Raw genomic sequence first — 16,697 nt, 5'->3', positions numbered from 1 at the left:
ACCCTTTTAGGAAGCTACTTTTAAAAACTTATGAATGTTCTATCTACCATTAAAAATTGAGCCAAAAGGTAGCTTTTCAACTCTTCCCTCTTTTATGAAACAATGCATTTTGAAAGTTACACACTATGTTAATAGATATGCCCCATGAGACTTCCTAGACTTTAAAAAGCTCTTCATTGAACTTGATTTGATCCCCTAATAAGGTTCTCTTCACTTAAAGCTATGTTGTAGACCCATCTACTTCATCTATTCCAAAAGCACTACCTTGACACTAGTCCCAAAAGATATGCTTCATAGTCTCAAACTGCTTATTGTACAACAAACAAGGGGATAGACGGGTGCATACTTTCCCAATCATATGCATTTTATTGGTTAGCCCTCTAAATAAGCATGTTAAGCCTATTGAATGGAGTGCTTCTCAATACCTTCAATAGATTCCTCTTCCAAGTTCAATTAGAAAACATATCATGTTTCTTTTGATATGACATAACTTTTTAAACACCCTCAAACGTGTTAAGTCTAAAATCAACATTTTCTTTATGTGCTCCAAGGATTTATCATAAGCATTACTCTAATACTTCAGATTTTTGTCATTAGAGACTATAATTGTCTTCTTCTTAATTGTCATCCATGAAGGGACTTGAGAGGAGAGAGAAAGAGGAGAATGAAGACTATAAGAAAGAGAGGAGAAGAGTCCAAAGGAGAGAGAAAGTCTAGAAAAGGAGAGAGAAAGATTGGAAATGGAGAGAGAAAGATAGGATGAAGCATAGAGATGGCTAGTAGCCATGAAAGGACAAGAGAGAAGCTTAGAAGGTGAAAGGATAGAGTTGTGTTATTTGTATTCCTAAGGTGAAATCTATGAGTTGAGGTGTGAGTGTCACTCTATCAACAAGTAGCTCTCCCCTTGTTGAGTAAGCTTACAAACTTGTTCTAAAGCTAGGCTCATAGTTGATAAGGAAGCTAAGGCATGCAATTAGGTGAGTTGGTTTGTTGCACACTTGAGCATAAAGGTGCAACCCACAACATTCAACAAAGTCCTTAGCCATGCCATTGTCATTGACTAACTTCTCAAAGTTTCGGATTAGCTGTAATTTAAGATCCCCTCTTAGGCTCCATGTGGTGGTTGTAAGCTATGGTCAAGACAAGTTTTTTTTTTTTGGATTCATTGATTAGTATGAAAAATTCAAGGTTAGTGAATCTAATGAGTGGAGCTTCCATCTACACAATTTTCACCACCCAAGAAACTTAAGAGAATAAAAGTAATTCAGATAAAAACTTTCTGAATGCAAACCCATCATAAAATTGTAAAAACTTTTTGAATGTATTTTAGTATACAATTGAGTGGTTCTCCCCTCCTTCTCAATGATGATAAGCAACTTCCTAGTTGGAAAGGTGGTTGGTTTATTTTGTATGTTTATTTCATTTACTTTGGTTTGTTTATTTTTTTTGAATGATGGGATATTATTGGGTCATACAAGTGTGTAGCCTAGTAAGGAGTAGTTTTTGAGACTGTGGTTTGCAGTAGCCACCATTAAAAAAATTTGGGATTAAATTGGAGCTCGACAAGTGCATCTAAGTCAAATGGTTAGCATGGGAGCTTGCAAAGATAAAACACTATGTCTTTTAACAAGTTTGGACCATCAAGGTGACTTTCTACATGAACTTTCTGTTCTTGAAGGACTATCAGATAAGGCATGTTGTTGTAGTTCACGGAGGTAAGGAAACTTGCAAGAAATGAGAATTGCACGAAAAAAACTTCACTGCAATAGGTTTTGACATGCTCTAGGGTCTTTACAATGCGTCGTTGTTTTGTGTTGGTCATTAATCAATTGCCATTATAGGAAAGGTGAATGTGGTGATTGTACCAACTTACGAGAAAGGGGGTTTTCACTTTACATGTCTATTGGGTCTTGACCACTTTAGCAAGATCCTTGGCTTTTATGTGACCAGTGCCCAATTTGGAACAAGATGCATTGCTTTATCACTTTTTTTTGGAAAGTGTTGTAAGAATATTCTTATGAATTACTCTGATTTCGCAAAAAATGTATTCACTATCTTCTCATGTAGTTTTCCAAATGGGATGTAAGATCTTTGTCTAGATCAATTATTTTTTGTGCCCAAGCAAGCATTTCAAATGTGGTTTGGAGATGGATGAAACAATCTGCAATTGAGAGATTGGTTCTACTAGCCAGTCCTACGGCCATTTGGTAGGTTGACTTAGTAAGTTGATGAGGGTTTCAATCTATTGGCTATGATTTAGTGGCACTCATTAGGGGGACTCTAAAAATGATTATTGGTTCATTTTTTGCCCTTCTTTTGTTGTTTTTAAGCTATTTGTATTTCATGGTCTTGTTCTTTGCTTCATCTTGTGTAGGGTTTGTAGATGAGTCTTCCTTCAACATCTACGCTTGAGGTGCATTCTTTTGGGCTATTAGAGGGACATTCATAATAGCCATGCTTTGGGTATTCTTAGGCTTGTATACCTAGATAGTTTGTGGAAATAACAATTTGGTGGCATGTGTCTTACATTGTTGACATGAAGGATTTTGTTTAGGTTATATTCTGCAAAGTTTTATTGGTTGGCTTTTGTGAGTGTGAGGAGCTCATTTTAGAATCATTATGTAGTGATTACCCTGGTAGTAGCCTTGCATGATCAATAGGGTTTTGGATACCCATGTGGGATTAATGTGAGATTTAGGTTTAATTGCTGATTTGTCTTTTGGTTAGGGTAAGCTCGTGTGAGTGTTTTGTGTGAGTCGCCATAACCTTGTGAACATCATTGGCTAGGTGGGTGTGGTCAAACATGGTCATTTCTCAAGCAATTCTCCCTTGTTGAAGGCAAAGATTATTCTAGCCTTAGGGAGATCCTATTGAGAATCTCTAGGAGGATAGTATTTTTTGATGCATCTTCCATTAATGTAGCCGATCCTCTTGCTCTTGTCGTTCATGCTTTTTACCTTGTAATTTGTGCAAAAAGTAGAGTTCCATTATTCTTGGGGACCTTCCGGCATTCACTACGCGAGCGTACAACATCCGATCTACACACCAGTGGTATGATGCTAGGAGGCATATTTCACGGTGGATTCCGTGCCACGGTGGATTCCGTGAGGTTTTACGGTGGATTCCGTAAACTTTGATGACTGGGGCTCATACACAAAGTGGATTCTTTGTGCGAGAAGTTGATGGGGACGCCTGTCCTTTTCGGGCATTTCATTAATTTAGTGTGTACATGGGTGATTCCATAGCGGGTGATTCCGCAAAATGCATATTAAATGAATAAACGTTTATGAGTTTAGAGTGCGCACTCGTAATAAATTAAGGTTAGGATTTATTTCTAACAAGTTGATTTATTTATGTAGCTGAAGACTGCTAGGTATTCACTTTTGTCGGTTTAATTGTATTATTTTACTAACGATTGTGAATGCTTCAGTTGATGTGTAGAGATAGCAGGACTGGCGGAGGAAAGCATTGGAGGATAGCGAGTATTCGATTTATTGATTATATTTTGATGGGCGTATACCTTAGGCATGGCGCCTATATTTTGTCACGCCTATTTATTGAGGCATCGGATATTTATTATTATTTTGTATGCGCATGGGCACACGATTATGTTATTTCTATTTGGACATTGTATTGGGCGTGCCAGACTCTTTGGGCACCGTCCATTAGCTTTATTCCTATTTTTGTGTTAAAGCAAACTCAAAAGCTAAAATCTTGCTATTTTGTAATTTGGGCTATTATTTGAGCTTGAAGATGAATAATACATAAAATACATGCTTTGTGGAGCGCTCACACAAGGCACGGGGGGAGTTTGCACCCAATTGGTCTCTTGCTCTTGTCGTTCATGCTTTTTACCTTGTAATTTGTGCAAAAAGTAGAGTTCCATTGTTCTTGGGGACCTTCCGGCATTCACTACGCGAGTGTACAGCATCCGATCTGCGCACCAGATCCCATCCTTGTGAAGAGTTTTGAGCTCTATGTTTTTGGTTTGACTAGTAATGTTGATGTGATAGGTTCCCAATCCTAGGGAGATCCAATTGAGAATCTCTAGGAGGATAGTATTTTTTCATATGTCCTCCATTAATTGGCCGATCCCATCCTTGCGAAAAGTTTTAGCTCTATGTTTTTGGTTTGACTAATAACAGAAATGTGATAGATTCCCAATCTTATGAATTTTGATTTTTGTTTGTGTCCCCCAATAGTGAATAAAGGAGAACTAAGTCTCCTTGTTCAAATAATTTTTGCTACACATGTTTATCAAACCAAGTTTTCTTGCATGATTTTTCTACAATAGTCCAATGAGTAGCTAAAAGTCGAGTCTTCATTAATCATTCTAGCTTAGAGAGGCACTCGATCTAGGCCTTTCTTTCTTCCTAGTGTTCTTGTATTGCAATATGCAAATTGGGGATTAAGAACTTTACAGCTCTGATAGCATCTATGCCATAGGTTAACCTAAAAGGGTTTGCTCTCTAGTCCTTTTATAAGCAGCGTAGTACACCCATAATGATGCCATCAATTTATCATCCAAATTCGGCCATCATATTAATATAGTAAATGATTAGTATGTTGATTAAGATTTTGTTTGTTAATTTGGACTATATATTTTCTTGCAGATAATATGATGCAAACTTTCTATGGATCAAGAATATAGAGAGCATGGATATACTACTTTATTTATAAAATATGTTCCTCTATCATCACAATTTCTATTGGGAATCTAAAACTTGATATCATTTGTTCCCACAAGATTTAAGTAGTTGTTATTGTGTCAATTTTCCTTATGGTGCATGCCTTAGTCCATTTCTTCATATAGTTAGTGGTGACTATGATGTGTTTTGTTGGCAAACATTCTATAGACTGATAGGTCCCATAAAGTCAATTCCACATTTCGCAAAAGTTTGATGCACTAACACAAGTTCTATTCTATCCTCCTTGATGGGTGCTTTCATGCATTGAGATTCATCACAATGTTTCATAAATCATCTTGCATCCTTGAATAGAGTGGCCACCATAGTTGGGATTGAAAAATCTTTTGTGTGATGGTTGTGGCATAGAAGTAGCCTCCAGCTATTTCAGTGTGTTCTTTTTGCAACATATTTTCACTTTTCTACTTATTCTTAACAATCCATCTTGCCCTAATAAGGCCTTGTTTTTATGAGTAAGCAAGCAAGTTGATCTTTTTCTATCAAGCGTTCAAGGAGTTTGTTTGTGAATATATTGATGATATAAAATTTCCAATAGGGTGTTAGGTTGGACTTAAGAAGTTAAGTCTCTTCCTGTAAAATAAAAATTTGGGAATCTAGAAGATTATCATCGATTGCACAGTTACCTTCTTTCCACTTGTCACTCTTGACATGTGTACCTATGTAATGTAGTGTTGGTTGCCTTTGCTTACAACAATATTGAAGTCAAATTCTAGTAAGAAAAGTAGCCATCTCACGATCCATTCTACGGTGCATGGCTTGTTCACCAAATAAAGCAAAGAGTGATGGTCTACAAAGAAGGTGAAAGGGATGGCTAGGGGATAATAGTGAAATTTCTTCACCGCAAATACCATGCCAAGTCTCTCACGTTTTTGTCGTTGAGTAATTCATTTGAGTTTCTCTAACTTCAAGATATTTGCAAATCATGTCCTTAATGATTGTGCACATTAGGTTTTGAAAGGTTGCATGTACATTTGTCTACTCAAAGGGCATGATAATGTATGCAAACACTCCCATTCACTGGCAAAGATAGTTTTATACTAGTCATCAAGATGTTCTTGTAATCACAAAAAAACATCAAGGAAGCTAAGCCTACTAGATTTCCATGTGCATGATCATGTGTTCTGTATAAGGCAATGGGTAATGGTCTTACTTAGTGTCTGCATTCATCTTCTTGTAGTTAATCTATACTTGAAACTTTCTATTTTTCTTAACTACTACCACATTGGGGATACCTAGTCTATATGCTCTATTTTGTAAATAAACCCTACCATGAGAAGCTTTTCCAGTCCTTCTTGTATGAGATAAGCATATCTAGGGTTCATTGGGTAGGGTATTTATTTTTCAGTCTTGATATTTGGATGTCTGTAGATAGTGTGACTAAGCATGCATGGTGGCACTCCTTTAGTAATAAGTGTAACCCCATGCAAACAAATCTTGGTAAGAAGTGTGATTAGTTTGTCTTCATCCTCTTCTATGAGTTCTTTGGGAATGTAAGTGGGTCTAGGAGACGCTCCTTCCCTAGCAAGGTTTACTTTCTTGACCTTTGCGGGTTTCTTGATTTATTTGCTAGATTTTCCTTTTGATTTTGCTCCCCAAAAAAATGACCACATGATCCCTCTTTTTGAATCTAGTGAAAATTTTCAAGAGATCATGTGTCCTTTTCTATTTGTCAGTGTTAGAATATCTACTTGGGCTTTCTTTAGCTTTATCCACCATAAATGCAATGGTAACTTTATGCTAGATTTCTTAGCTACAATTGCATGTGGAATTTTTGGGTCAAAATCTGTGCTATTGTTTGACTTTGAGCTCATCATATCTAATTCTCAAACTGAATTTTCATTTTCATCCTACACTTTGTTAATCTTAGGTTATTTAGGGGCTTTGGGATGAGGTTTGAGGGTTGAGACCCCATTTTATCATGATTAAGCACCTCTAAATATTTGATCCATTCTAGCTTTCACTTCATTTTGACAACTTCTACATCCATAAGCAATCCATCTATCTTTCAAGGTTTAGGATTTGCTGCAATTTGAATTATTCTCCCACCACCTATGTGATAATCTTTGGACTCATCTTCTTTGTTGCCTTTTATTTCGTCATCAATTAAGATTTCTCTAAAATCATTTACTTCTTCCACTTTTCGCTCATCAATTTTCATCAAGGATGTAACTAATTTGGCATGATAGTTGAATAATCCTTGGTGGTGCAACCTTGTCCACTTCCATTAGCTCTATTGAAGAAACTCTTCAAATTTCAATAGGTTAGAGTTGTCCTTTATACATTACCACCATATCGAGTGCAATTATTTCTTAGCTCCTAGTGCTTTTGGCAAGGACATTGAATCCTACAACATTTGGTTGGGATGGGCTTGTGTTCATCATTAGGACAATAATTATTTATTTACATGTGCTAGGTCAATTACATGTGTAGTGAGTTTATCTTTGCCTACTTGAATTAGTGTTTCACTTTATTTTTTTTATTCATCTACCTTTTGTAAAGGGTAGGCCAAATGATGTGGCAAGGACGTGCATCCTTTCTTGCTTATATTTATTTGAGGAAACAATGGTGACTATGGAATCTCTATCACTTAAAGCACATGTGATATGGTAACAAGGTATACATGCATGGTTTTCTAACTTTCCATTTCCACCATTGTTGTGTCTCACATGTTCCCCAAGGAGTGTAGTTTGTTATCCCAATCCTCAATGAGTTAGGAGTTTCACATCTAAGGGTGAAAAGTTGTAATCTCCTCTATTCATAACCACATAACTCACTATGAACCTAATTCTCAAAATTTTAATCAACCATTCTTTCAATGCACCCAATAGTTTAACTTTATGGCCTTTAGCCAACTGTCAAGTTAAAGTGAAAATTTTCAATGGGTGAATTTCCCATGCTTTTAGCACTAATTGATTGATTATGCTAGCTGTGGCACATGCACCCCTTCTCAATAGATCTTCTAAAGCTTCTATAAGGAGAATGGCATGACACTAGGTTCCTTTCCAAAAAATATTCATTCTAAGAGCTCTTAGCAAAGGTTTAGTTGCTTCAATGCTCACATTTTCCTCTTCAATTATATAGAATAATTGTTCCTATAGTTTCACCTTGTGCTCTATCAATTGCTTAAATCATTTTTAGGGGTTAAAGGTACTACACAACAACAACCCAAGTGGTATTAGTATACTAGTTGAAACCAACATGGGAACAAGGCTAGGCTCAACACCTTTTTATTGAAACAAATGATTTTATTGGTTACAATTTTTCTCCCATACTGTGAGACCTTCATCGGTCCCAATTCCAGGTGGAGGGTATTTTTGGCTTCAATTCATGTCTTAGGAAAGACAATGGTGCAATACTCGATAACTCAATAGCACTCATGTCAAATGTGAATTTTTATCCCTGCTCAACACTTTCCTAGGTTTCTTGAATCCACTTCTTAACATTGTCTATTATTTCCAATTGTTACTCAGTTTATGTCTTAGGAAAGACAATGGTGCAATACTTGATAACTCAGTAGCACTCATGTCAAATGTGAATTTTCATCCTTGCTCAATAATTTTCTAGGTTTCTTGAATCCACTTCTTAACATTGTCTAAAATTTCCAATTGTTGCTTAGCATTGGGGTACTCCTTTGCCCTTGAAATTGAATCCTTCTCAATTTAAGGAAGACTCTTGAAGCTCTCGTTGGACGAACTTTGCCAGTTGGTTTGGTGATAACTCCCTATTTTTTGCAACAAAATTTTCTTAGCTACTTTATTTCTTCCATTTTTCATGTTTTTCATTCTTATAATGAACCGATGCCGAGTAGTCGAGGGTCCAAGGCTACTAACATATATATATATTTTTTGAGCCATTGTAATGGCATTGATATATATTAATATGGTGTCCTCATCATGGATCATGTTGATGAGAGGTATTGATGGAAAAGTTGCCTTGGTTGTGTTGACTTCCCTCCTAAGATAGTTGAGACATATGTGTGTTATCCTGCATTCAAATAATTAGTCAAGTTGACTATCCTTGGAGGGTTCAATTTTGTGTGGACATATCAAGGATGCATGTCGAGACAATCTGCAATTCCAGCATTCAACAAGGTCTTTGAGCTGAATTGGAGCTCTTTCTCTTCCTCACCCTAGCATCATGATTGGTATGGGCCGATAGTCCATAAGGACTATGTTTCCTTCCTCATCATAGGTCATGTATGGGTTCAAATATTCCTCTTCTTTGATTGATTTCTCTATGTAGTGGGTGAGAGCATTGTTGGGAGAATGAGAGACTATGGGGACTTAGGGGTGGGATATGCCCCTAACAGACCAATTTTAGCTCTATATGTGCCTGGTTTTTCTTTTGATTGGAGTTGGCAAGGCTATCTTTGGAGACCTTGGATAGTATTACATCCTATTCTATTGTGGATGCAAGCTGTTGTTGAAAGAGTTCATGTAAGGTAAGCATCTACGAGCATGGAATAAGCTATGTCATATCCAAAATGTGCATAGTTTATGCAAATTTGAGAAGGCTTGAAATAAATAGACGGGATATGGTTGAGTGTAATACTTCCATGCAAAAATTAGTTGGTTAGTTCAAAATTTAGTTAGTCAATTAATAAGTTTGTAAGGTTACTAACGAAAGACTAAGTACAGTAAAAACTAACTAACATTAATAACTAATAAATTTTATTTAATTAAAAATATAAAAAAATTGAGAGTCGTAATCCGACATTTTTTCGAATTGGCAAGGACTGTAGCCACCCTTCACGGAAGTTACAACGTAAACAAGCCATATTAATCACTAGTGTTAATGTGTATAGTATGGATGGTCCAAAAATATTAGATTTTTGGATAAAACTAGTATATTTTAGATATTACTTATTGTAAATATCCTAAAAAGCTATGGAGATTTCTAGAATAGGATGTCATGTAAAAAAAAGCAAGTGGTTTTTTTCAACTTGTTTTGGAGATTTAATACAAAAAAAAGAAGGATTGGCAAAATCGTGTGTGTCACGATCGCAGTTTGCAGGCAGTAAACAACACTTGGAACAAGGAGAAGAAGAAGGAGTGATCTAGAAGATTTCTAATCAAGTGTCTTGGAGTTTTACCCCCCCTTTCGGAGCCAACAAAACTATCAGAATTGTGATTTGAGCATCAAATTGCTGACTTTTCCAAGATCCCATCTATAAAGAGCTTTTCTTCTCGGCCACAGCCCTTATTCTCTTGTTTAGTTATAAACATGAGGCATGGGGAGCAATTAGAAGAAGCACAAGGAGACCCCGAGAGGCTGCAAGAGAGAGGTAGAGAGAGGGAGGTAGAAGGATACCCCTCCAAGAGATTGCGAGAAGGAGCTTGAAGGAGAGAGAGAGAGAGAGGAGGGAGGGAGGGAGGGAGGGAGGGAGAGAGAGAGAGAGAGAGAGAGAGAGAGAGAGAGAGAGAGAGAGAGAGAGAGAGGAGTTACCTTGAGAGGTTGTGAGGGAGAGAGTTAGCTCAATTCCCCCTATTTCGGTCTTTGAATAAGCCATCTTCTCTTACACTCTCCCATGTCAGATTCATTCCTCCTTTATCTCTTGAATCCACTTGCAGACAATGGTCCCCAAGCGAAAGATCTCTCCAAATGTTGAAACTCCCACCACAACTAACAAGACTGCCACTATGAGAAACACATCTCTTATGAATCAGGTGCACCCGGTTGTATTAGGGAAAATAAATTGGGAGAAAAGAATGTTTACACTAATTATTGCACTGTAATATTTTCGTTGATAATATTTCTAACCCGCGTGATACTCATGTAAGGGAATTCCAGCATAAAAAATATTGACAGTGCGATTTTCAAATTATACACAACGTATCCTGATCTCCACTTGCATAAACAAGACAAAAGAAAAAACCCGTTTAGCTACATGGGGACTTCCTCTTGGTAGGAGGCCAAAAAGATAATATTGGAATTATGGTAATTTTTTTTAAAATTATCCCCCCTTTCCCCCCAGTCGACTGCTGTGCTAGAGGAGAGGGGTATAGCAAGGATGATTAAGCTCCTTGTTGCTGGAGCTCATGGAAGGGATATAGCCATGCGTAAGGTCGTGTGGGGGAGGGAGGTTCCCCTCCCTTCACCTATAAAACCCTGTGGGAGGGGAATAAGGGGAAAAAACAAAGGCCGGGACGCCACCAGAAAGAGTGGTGGTGGTCGTGTGAAGGAAAAAGGAGGGTAACACTGATTAGAGAAGGAGGGAAAGGCCATAACACCGCCGAGACAAGGAAAAAAAGAGAATCGTGATTGTTGTGTAGAGGGAGGAGTCGTTTAGAGCCGCCATGTGAGGCAGAGCGCCGCCTCTCTCTCCCTTGGATCGTGGACTATGCTAGCTGCTGTCGTGAGGCTGTTGAGATCGAGAAGAGGAGGGCCATAATGCCGTTGCTCCCATTAGTTGCCAACAAGGCTGCCAGTAGAGTATCTCCTCTTCCTCCATGTGGGATCTCCACGACAAGCCCCAGAAGCTTTAGAAGCTTCTTGGGAAGCTTCCAAAGCCCTTAGGAAGCCCCCCTTCTTGTGGGCTTCCTTAAAGCCTCCCAAAGTGCGTTTAAAAACCCCCCCTCTCCCGTGGGATCCAAAGCCCCCTTCCCGTGGGGTCCCATCCAAGCCTTTAAAAAGCTCATTAAGCCCTTTCCCCCCCTTGCGTTCTTACATAAAGGGAGTCTTAACCCGGGTTCCTTTAGAACTCCCTTTCTATTGGCCTTCCCAAGCAATCACTTATATCCCCGAAAATTGGACATTTTCTCCTTGCATCCCCCATAAGCCACACTAGTCGAATTTTAAAGGCCTTTCCCTAGCCTTCCCACACAAGTCCTCAAATCCCTTCTCGTGGATTTTTTCCCTCCCCTAGCTGGTTTCAAGCCTTTCATAGCATTTCCACAAGGCTATTTAACCCGGGTTCCTTTTAAATCCTTCCCACACAAATAGCCATTTTTAGCAATTCCCGTGGATTTTCCCCTCACAAGTTATCTTAAAAGCCCTTCCTAGGGACTTTTATAAACCCTTTCCAAAGGGGTCTTTATAACCCGGAATTTAAGCAACTTTTTTCCCTTCGCATACCACAAAGCTATTTTATTTTTCCCCTTTCCGTGTAGACAAATTGCATCCCCGGAGCTTCTATGAAAGGAAGGGAAAATTCATAAGTTCCATTTCTAAAGCCCGGTTCCAAAAGACGGTGAAATTGGTCAAGAAAGCCGAATCTCAAAAGGGAGTTTTTGTGTGCGAAGGAGACGGCCAAGATCATAAATCTGCGTCCAAGGCGAAAAGGCCAAATTCACGATGGCCCCTAAGAAGGCACAAGGCGCAACCCCAGGAGGATCATCTCCTAACATCCATGTGGACATTTCACCGAATCCACAAGTCCAGGTTTTTCTTCCTTATTTTGATTTAGGTCGTAATATTTCGATTGTGCATGGATCATTTATGGAATTAGGATGCACTTTTTCGATTAAAATACATTGGCTAAATTAAAGGAAATAACTTCGATCAAAGAATCGGTCATTTGTATTAAACGAATGAAAAAGAAGAGCATAAGATCTCTATGCATTCCTAGCAAGTGGTTTTTATGCATTGCAAAGTAACGAACTTAGATTAACTAATGCCCATCTTTACAAGTCGATATAATGATAGTACACTTTGATTATACATGGAAAGAATAAATCTCATGTCGCATTATGAACATCTTTTCTTCGAAATGATTCTTTAAAGAAGGTTGCTAACAACCGTAGAAAATTGCTAGGCATGGAAATGACTCTAGGCTGCATGAAGAAGATTAAACTCTAGGCAATTGGCATAAATCTCGTTTCAATTGCGTAGTTGTTAGAAAAGGGTTAGTAGCTTTTTTGGAGGTTTTCCAAACAAGGAGCAATTCATGGGGGAGATGACTAATTATCTTGGTCACCCTTCCATACAAAGGAGGTTTTCGGTGTGATGTTTGGGACATCTATCACATCTTTGCCTAGCAATGCCGCACAAACACCAAACCTTGACACACCTCTACTAACAGGTACTCCACACACTATGCATACACATAGATCAATTGATGCACAAGGATCAGCTGAGGTACATGGATCGGCCGAAGCACGTGCATCTGCAGAAGCAGGTGCATCGAGTGAGGTAGAGAGTAGTGCCCGTCGAGGGAGGAGGGAGAGTCATGCAGGAGGACAAGGAGGTCGAGGGCTTTGTGGGGGTTGCCTAGGAGGTGGCTCTCGATCACCCTCACCGGAAAATGAGAGAGGTGAGCCTCCACAAATGTACTACTCTGTTGATGTTGGTGGTATCTTGCATGACTCTGAGGGGAGGGAAGTGATAGCCTACTTGAGGAGTGTCTTGAATGCCACATACAAAGATTGCATGATTCCCTTCAAGCACCAAAAAAATGGTTTGTGGCAAGAGGTGCTGTGTGCAGTACATAGAAGGTACCCTAATCCTGAGAATTCATGATTCTCAGATGATTGGGGACGGTCAAAGGTGAGAGACGCACTTCATAACAAGAGGTCTCACCTTATGACGCGCGCTAAGGAGTCACTGCGGAGACAAGAGCATGGGCACCCTAGATATGGCCAACCCACCCAATTGCCACCGCAGGGAGTGGAAAGAGGCCAAGAAGAGAGCAGCAGAGAAAATGACAAGTTGCCAGCATGTAGAGGCGCGACGTATCCAGATGGCAACCATGGGATCGTCGCATTATGGATCGGGTGGCAGGGAGTCATGGGAGACTGAGTTTGTAAGTATTATTTAAATTCTTTTTTTAAATTAAAATTTGTAATTTGTTTCACTTCATTATGTAGTGTGTTCTAATACGTTGTATGTTCAAATTGTTTTGTAGTATCATATCGTTGGTAGGATGCCTACTCCTAGAGAGGTAGGCTACCATCAAGGTCATAACCGGGCATCCACTTGGCAGCATTTCTGCGAGGAGGGACTCATTACGGAGGAGCAATATAATCGTTCCATGAGGATTCCACCACTAGAAGAGGTATGTTTTATTTTTTACATGAAAAGTATAGGTAACTCTAATTTATTGTTTGTAATGGTATTTATATACGTTAATCCTTTGTGTAGGCGAATCCTGATGCAGTTGAGGATAACGAAGGGGGGACTAGCAGTAGCAGTGGCGGCAACGACAGCGGCACAGGCAGCGGTGGTGGTAGCGATGATGATGCCTCTTCTGAGGAGATGTAGAGGAGCCCCATGCATGTATGCCTCCCCTTGGCTTGTAATTTTCATTTTTGATATGTATTACTTTCAGCTAGTGCTTGCGACCATGACCATGCTTGAGGTCACAAGCACTAGATCTCATCATGTAAAAACGTTTCATCTATATATATGAAATTTCGTGTTCTACATACATTATTTTGTTTTCAGTACAAAAATCTTCGAAATAATCTTTCTCTGTTTTCCCTAAGCATACAATTTGATGTTGATGGGGGAAAAAAACCAGAGAGCATGTGGCTTTGCATATATATATGAAATTTCGTATTCTACATACATTATTTTATTTTTAGTACAAAAATCTTCGAAATAATCTTTCTCTGTTTTCCCTAAGCATACAATTTGATGTTGATGGGGGGGAAAAAACCAGAGAGCATGTGGCTTGCAAAGCCACATGCTCTCTGGTTTTTTTTTCATACCTCTGTTTTGCGCGTCTATCAGCGCGTCTAAATTGCAGGATAAATGTGCGTCTATTCTCATCAAAAACTTGTAGAGTAAACGCTTTTTTAGACGCGTAGATACATGCGTGTATAGATGCACAATATGAATATATCCACTTTTTTATAAATATGATTATATATTTACGTATCGCGTTAATCGCGTGCCTATATGCTCGTCTATATGGGCGTGTAACTCTGACTATAAGCGCGCTTTTAGACGCGAATTTGTAGACGTTGTCGAAGGATTTGCCAAAGCAAAGCAAAGTCGTGTCTACAGAAGACCTTGACTAATTTCAGGATAGAAGGTCAATAGTGGCAGCCTCCACAAAGAATCATATTTATATTTCAACAACTCTTTAAATGAATCCACAGCCTTTAAGAATTCTTTGAATAGTTTTGAACCCTATAGAAAATCTTTCTTGTGACAGAGAGAACACCAGTGCTATATGAAATACACTCTTACAAGCAAAAAGGTGAAGATTTACGCAGGTCATAAGTTCTGAGTATCAAGCTAAACTCTTCTGCTCTTAATATGATTTAAATAAGAATTTCAAGTGGAAGAATTGAGCATAACTTCCATTGTAAACTGTTGACATAAAGCCCCTATTCAGTTCACAGACTCCAGGTCCAGAATGTTGTCCCTATTTCCCTTTTATGTATAGTTGTAGGATGACAAATCTCTGCTGCAGACATTCACCTAAAAAACGGAGGACTTTCAGATCAATAAAGATCCAGTCTGGACCAACATCACTTCATGGAATTCAAAGCTCATCTAAACTTTATTTTGTCTTTAAAAATGGAACAGCTTCTTAGTAAAAAAAAAACTATTGATCAAATGCATAGTATACATAGAACTCCCCTCCATAATATTGTCATGAATAGCATCAAAATCACACTGAAGGAGATGAGGCCAACAAAGATCATGGATTCTGTTATTGCCACTATAATTAACTATTTCAATAGATCCCATCAATATTCCACAGTGCACTGGATTACCCTGCAGATGTACAAAAAAAAACTCTGAATTCAGTTCTGTCAATAGCGATCCTCGTACGAAGGGCGTCCACCTAGCCTTTCGTAAGGTCCAGATCAGTCTCTGTAACTGATTTAATATCGAACAGGCCCATCACCACTACCATACCCTTAGTCTTGCAAAACTTTGATGTTCAACTTCCCAAGCTCCATCCTTGTCTTCATCCTCGAACAGACATGGTCTTCTACAGGAGTGACCATAATAGGCTTCCCAAAATTAGTAAAAGGATGGTTCACAGAAAGATGTTCGTAGTGATTTGTTGAAGAACAAAGTAGAGAAGGGAAAGCAGGCTGCAGAGAAGCAATTTTATGTGGATATGGTTGAGCAGAGAAGCTGACAAGATCTGGACAGACACCCTCTAATTACATGTGATGATAAGAAGCAAGTGCCTTGACAAATGGTCCATGTTCAGCATAACCTTTTTGGTGGATTCCACATCTCGGATGCGCAGCAGTACAACATCCACCCCCTCTAATCCTGCGCATCCTCCGGATGGGCCAACTACCCATGATCGTTATCATCAAGATCTACAAACAGATCAATCTCTTCATTATGCATTTCCGGTACATCAACAAGATTATCTGTCATATCATCTGTCTCTTCCATTGGAGTTTCTTCTCGTTGCTCTTCTCTTGCAAATTCTTCCAATGCATAATCTTTATTATCTCTTTTCTTGAAAATCTTGATTCTTTTTCCAGCAATAGGCACTCTAAGCATTGTCCCATCCAATTCTGTCAGCTCATATGTTGCATTTTCAAAGACATGTCTGACTATGTACGGCCCAAACCATCTTTTTACCATCTTCCGAAGTGCAGTATGCTGATTTTCAAGGCTGCTATCAAAGACTAATACCCAATCTCCCTCTTCTATTGCTCTAGGCCGCAAGCGATGCCTGCTGTCAAACCTGTCCTTATTTCTTAGTCTGGCAACCTTCAACCTGTCAATAGCTAGTTGAATATCCTCTGGTCTCCTCTCCAACTGTCGAATCCGAAGAGCTAAGAGTTCCTCTCTCGTCAAATCCTCCTGCCAAGGTAAAACTGACCAAGTCAAAGCACAAGTCTCAGTTGGCATAACAGGTTTCTGACCATACATCAACTCTGCAGGCATATATCCTGTGGTAACACTGTGAGTCGTACGATCAGCCCACAAAGCAAATGGTAGAAGTCTTGGCCATTCTCCAATCCGTCCTCTGCATGCTTTGGCTAATGCTTTCACTATCGGCGGATGCCCTCTTTCACTTTTCCCATTTCCCTCTGGATTATATGCTGTAGTTAGAGCCAACTTGATTCC

Source organism: Lygodium microphyllum, chromosome 14, assembly GCF_053477565.2.
Source record: "Lygodium microphyllum isolate KBCC chromosome 14, Lygodium_microphyllum_v1.1.10, whole genome shotgun sequence".
Lineage (NCBI taxonomy): Eukaryota > Viridiplantae > Streptophyta > Polypodiopsida > Schizaeales > Lygodiaceae > Lygodium > Lygodium microphyllum.
Note: the sequence above shows the minus strand (reverse complement) of the source record.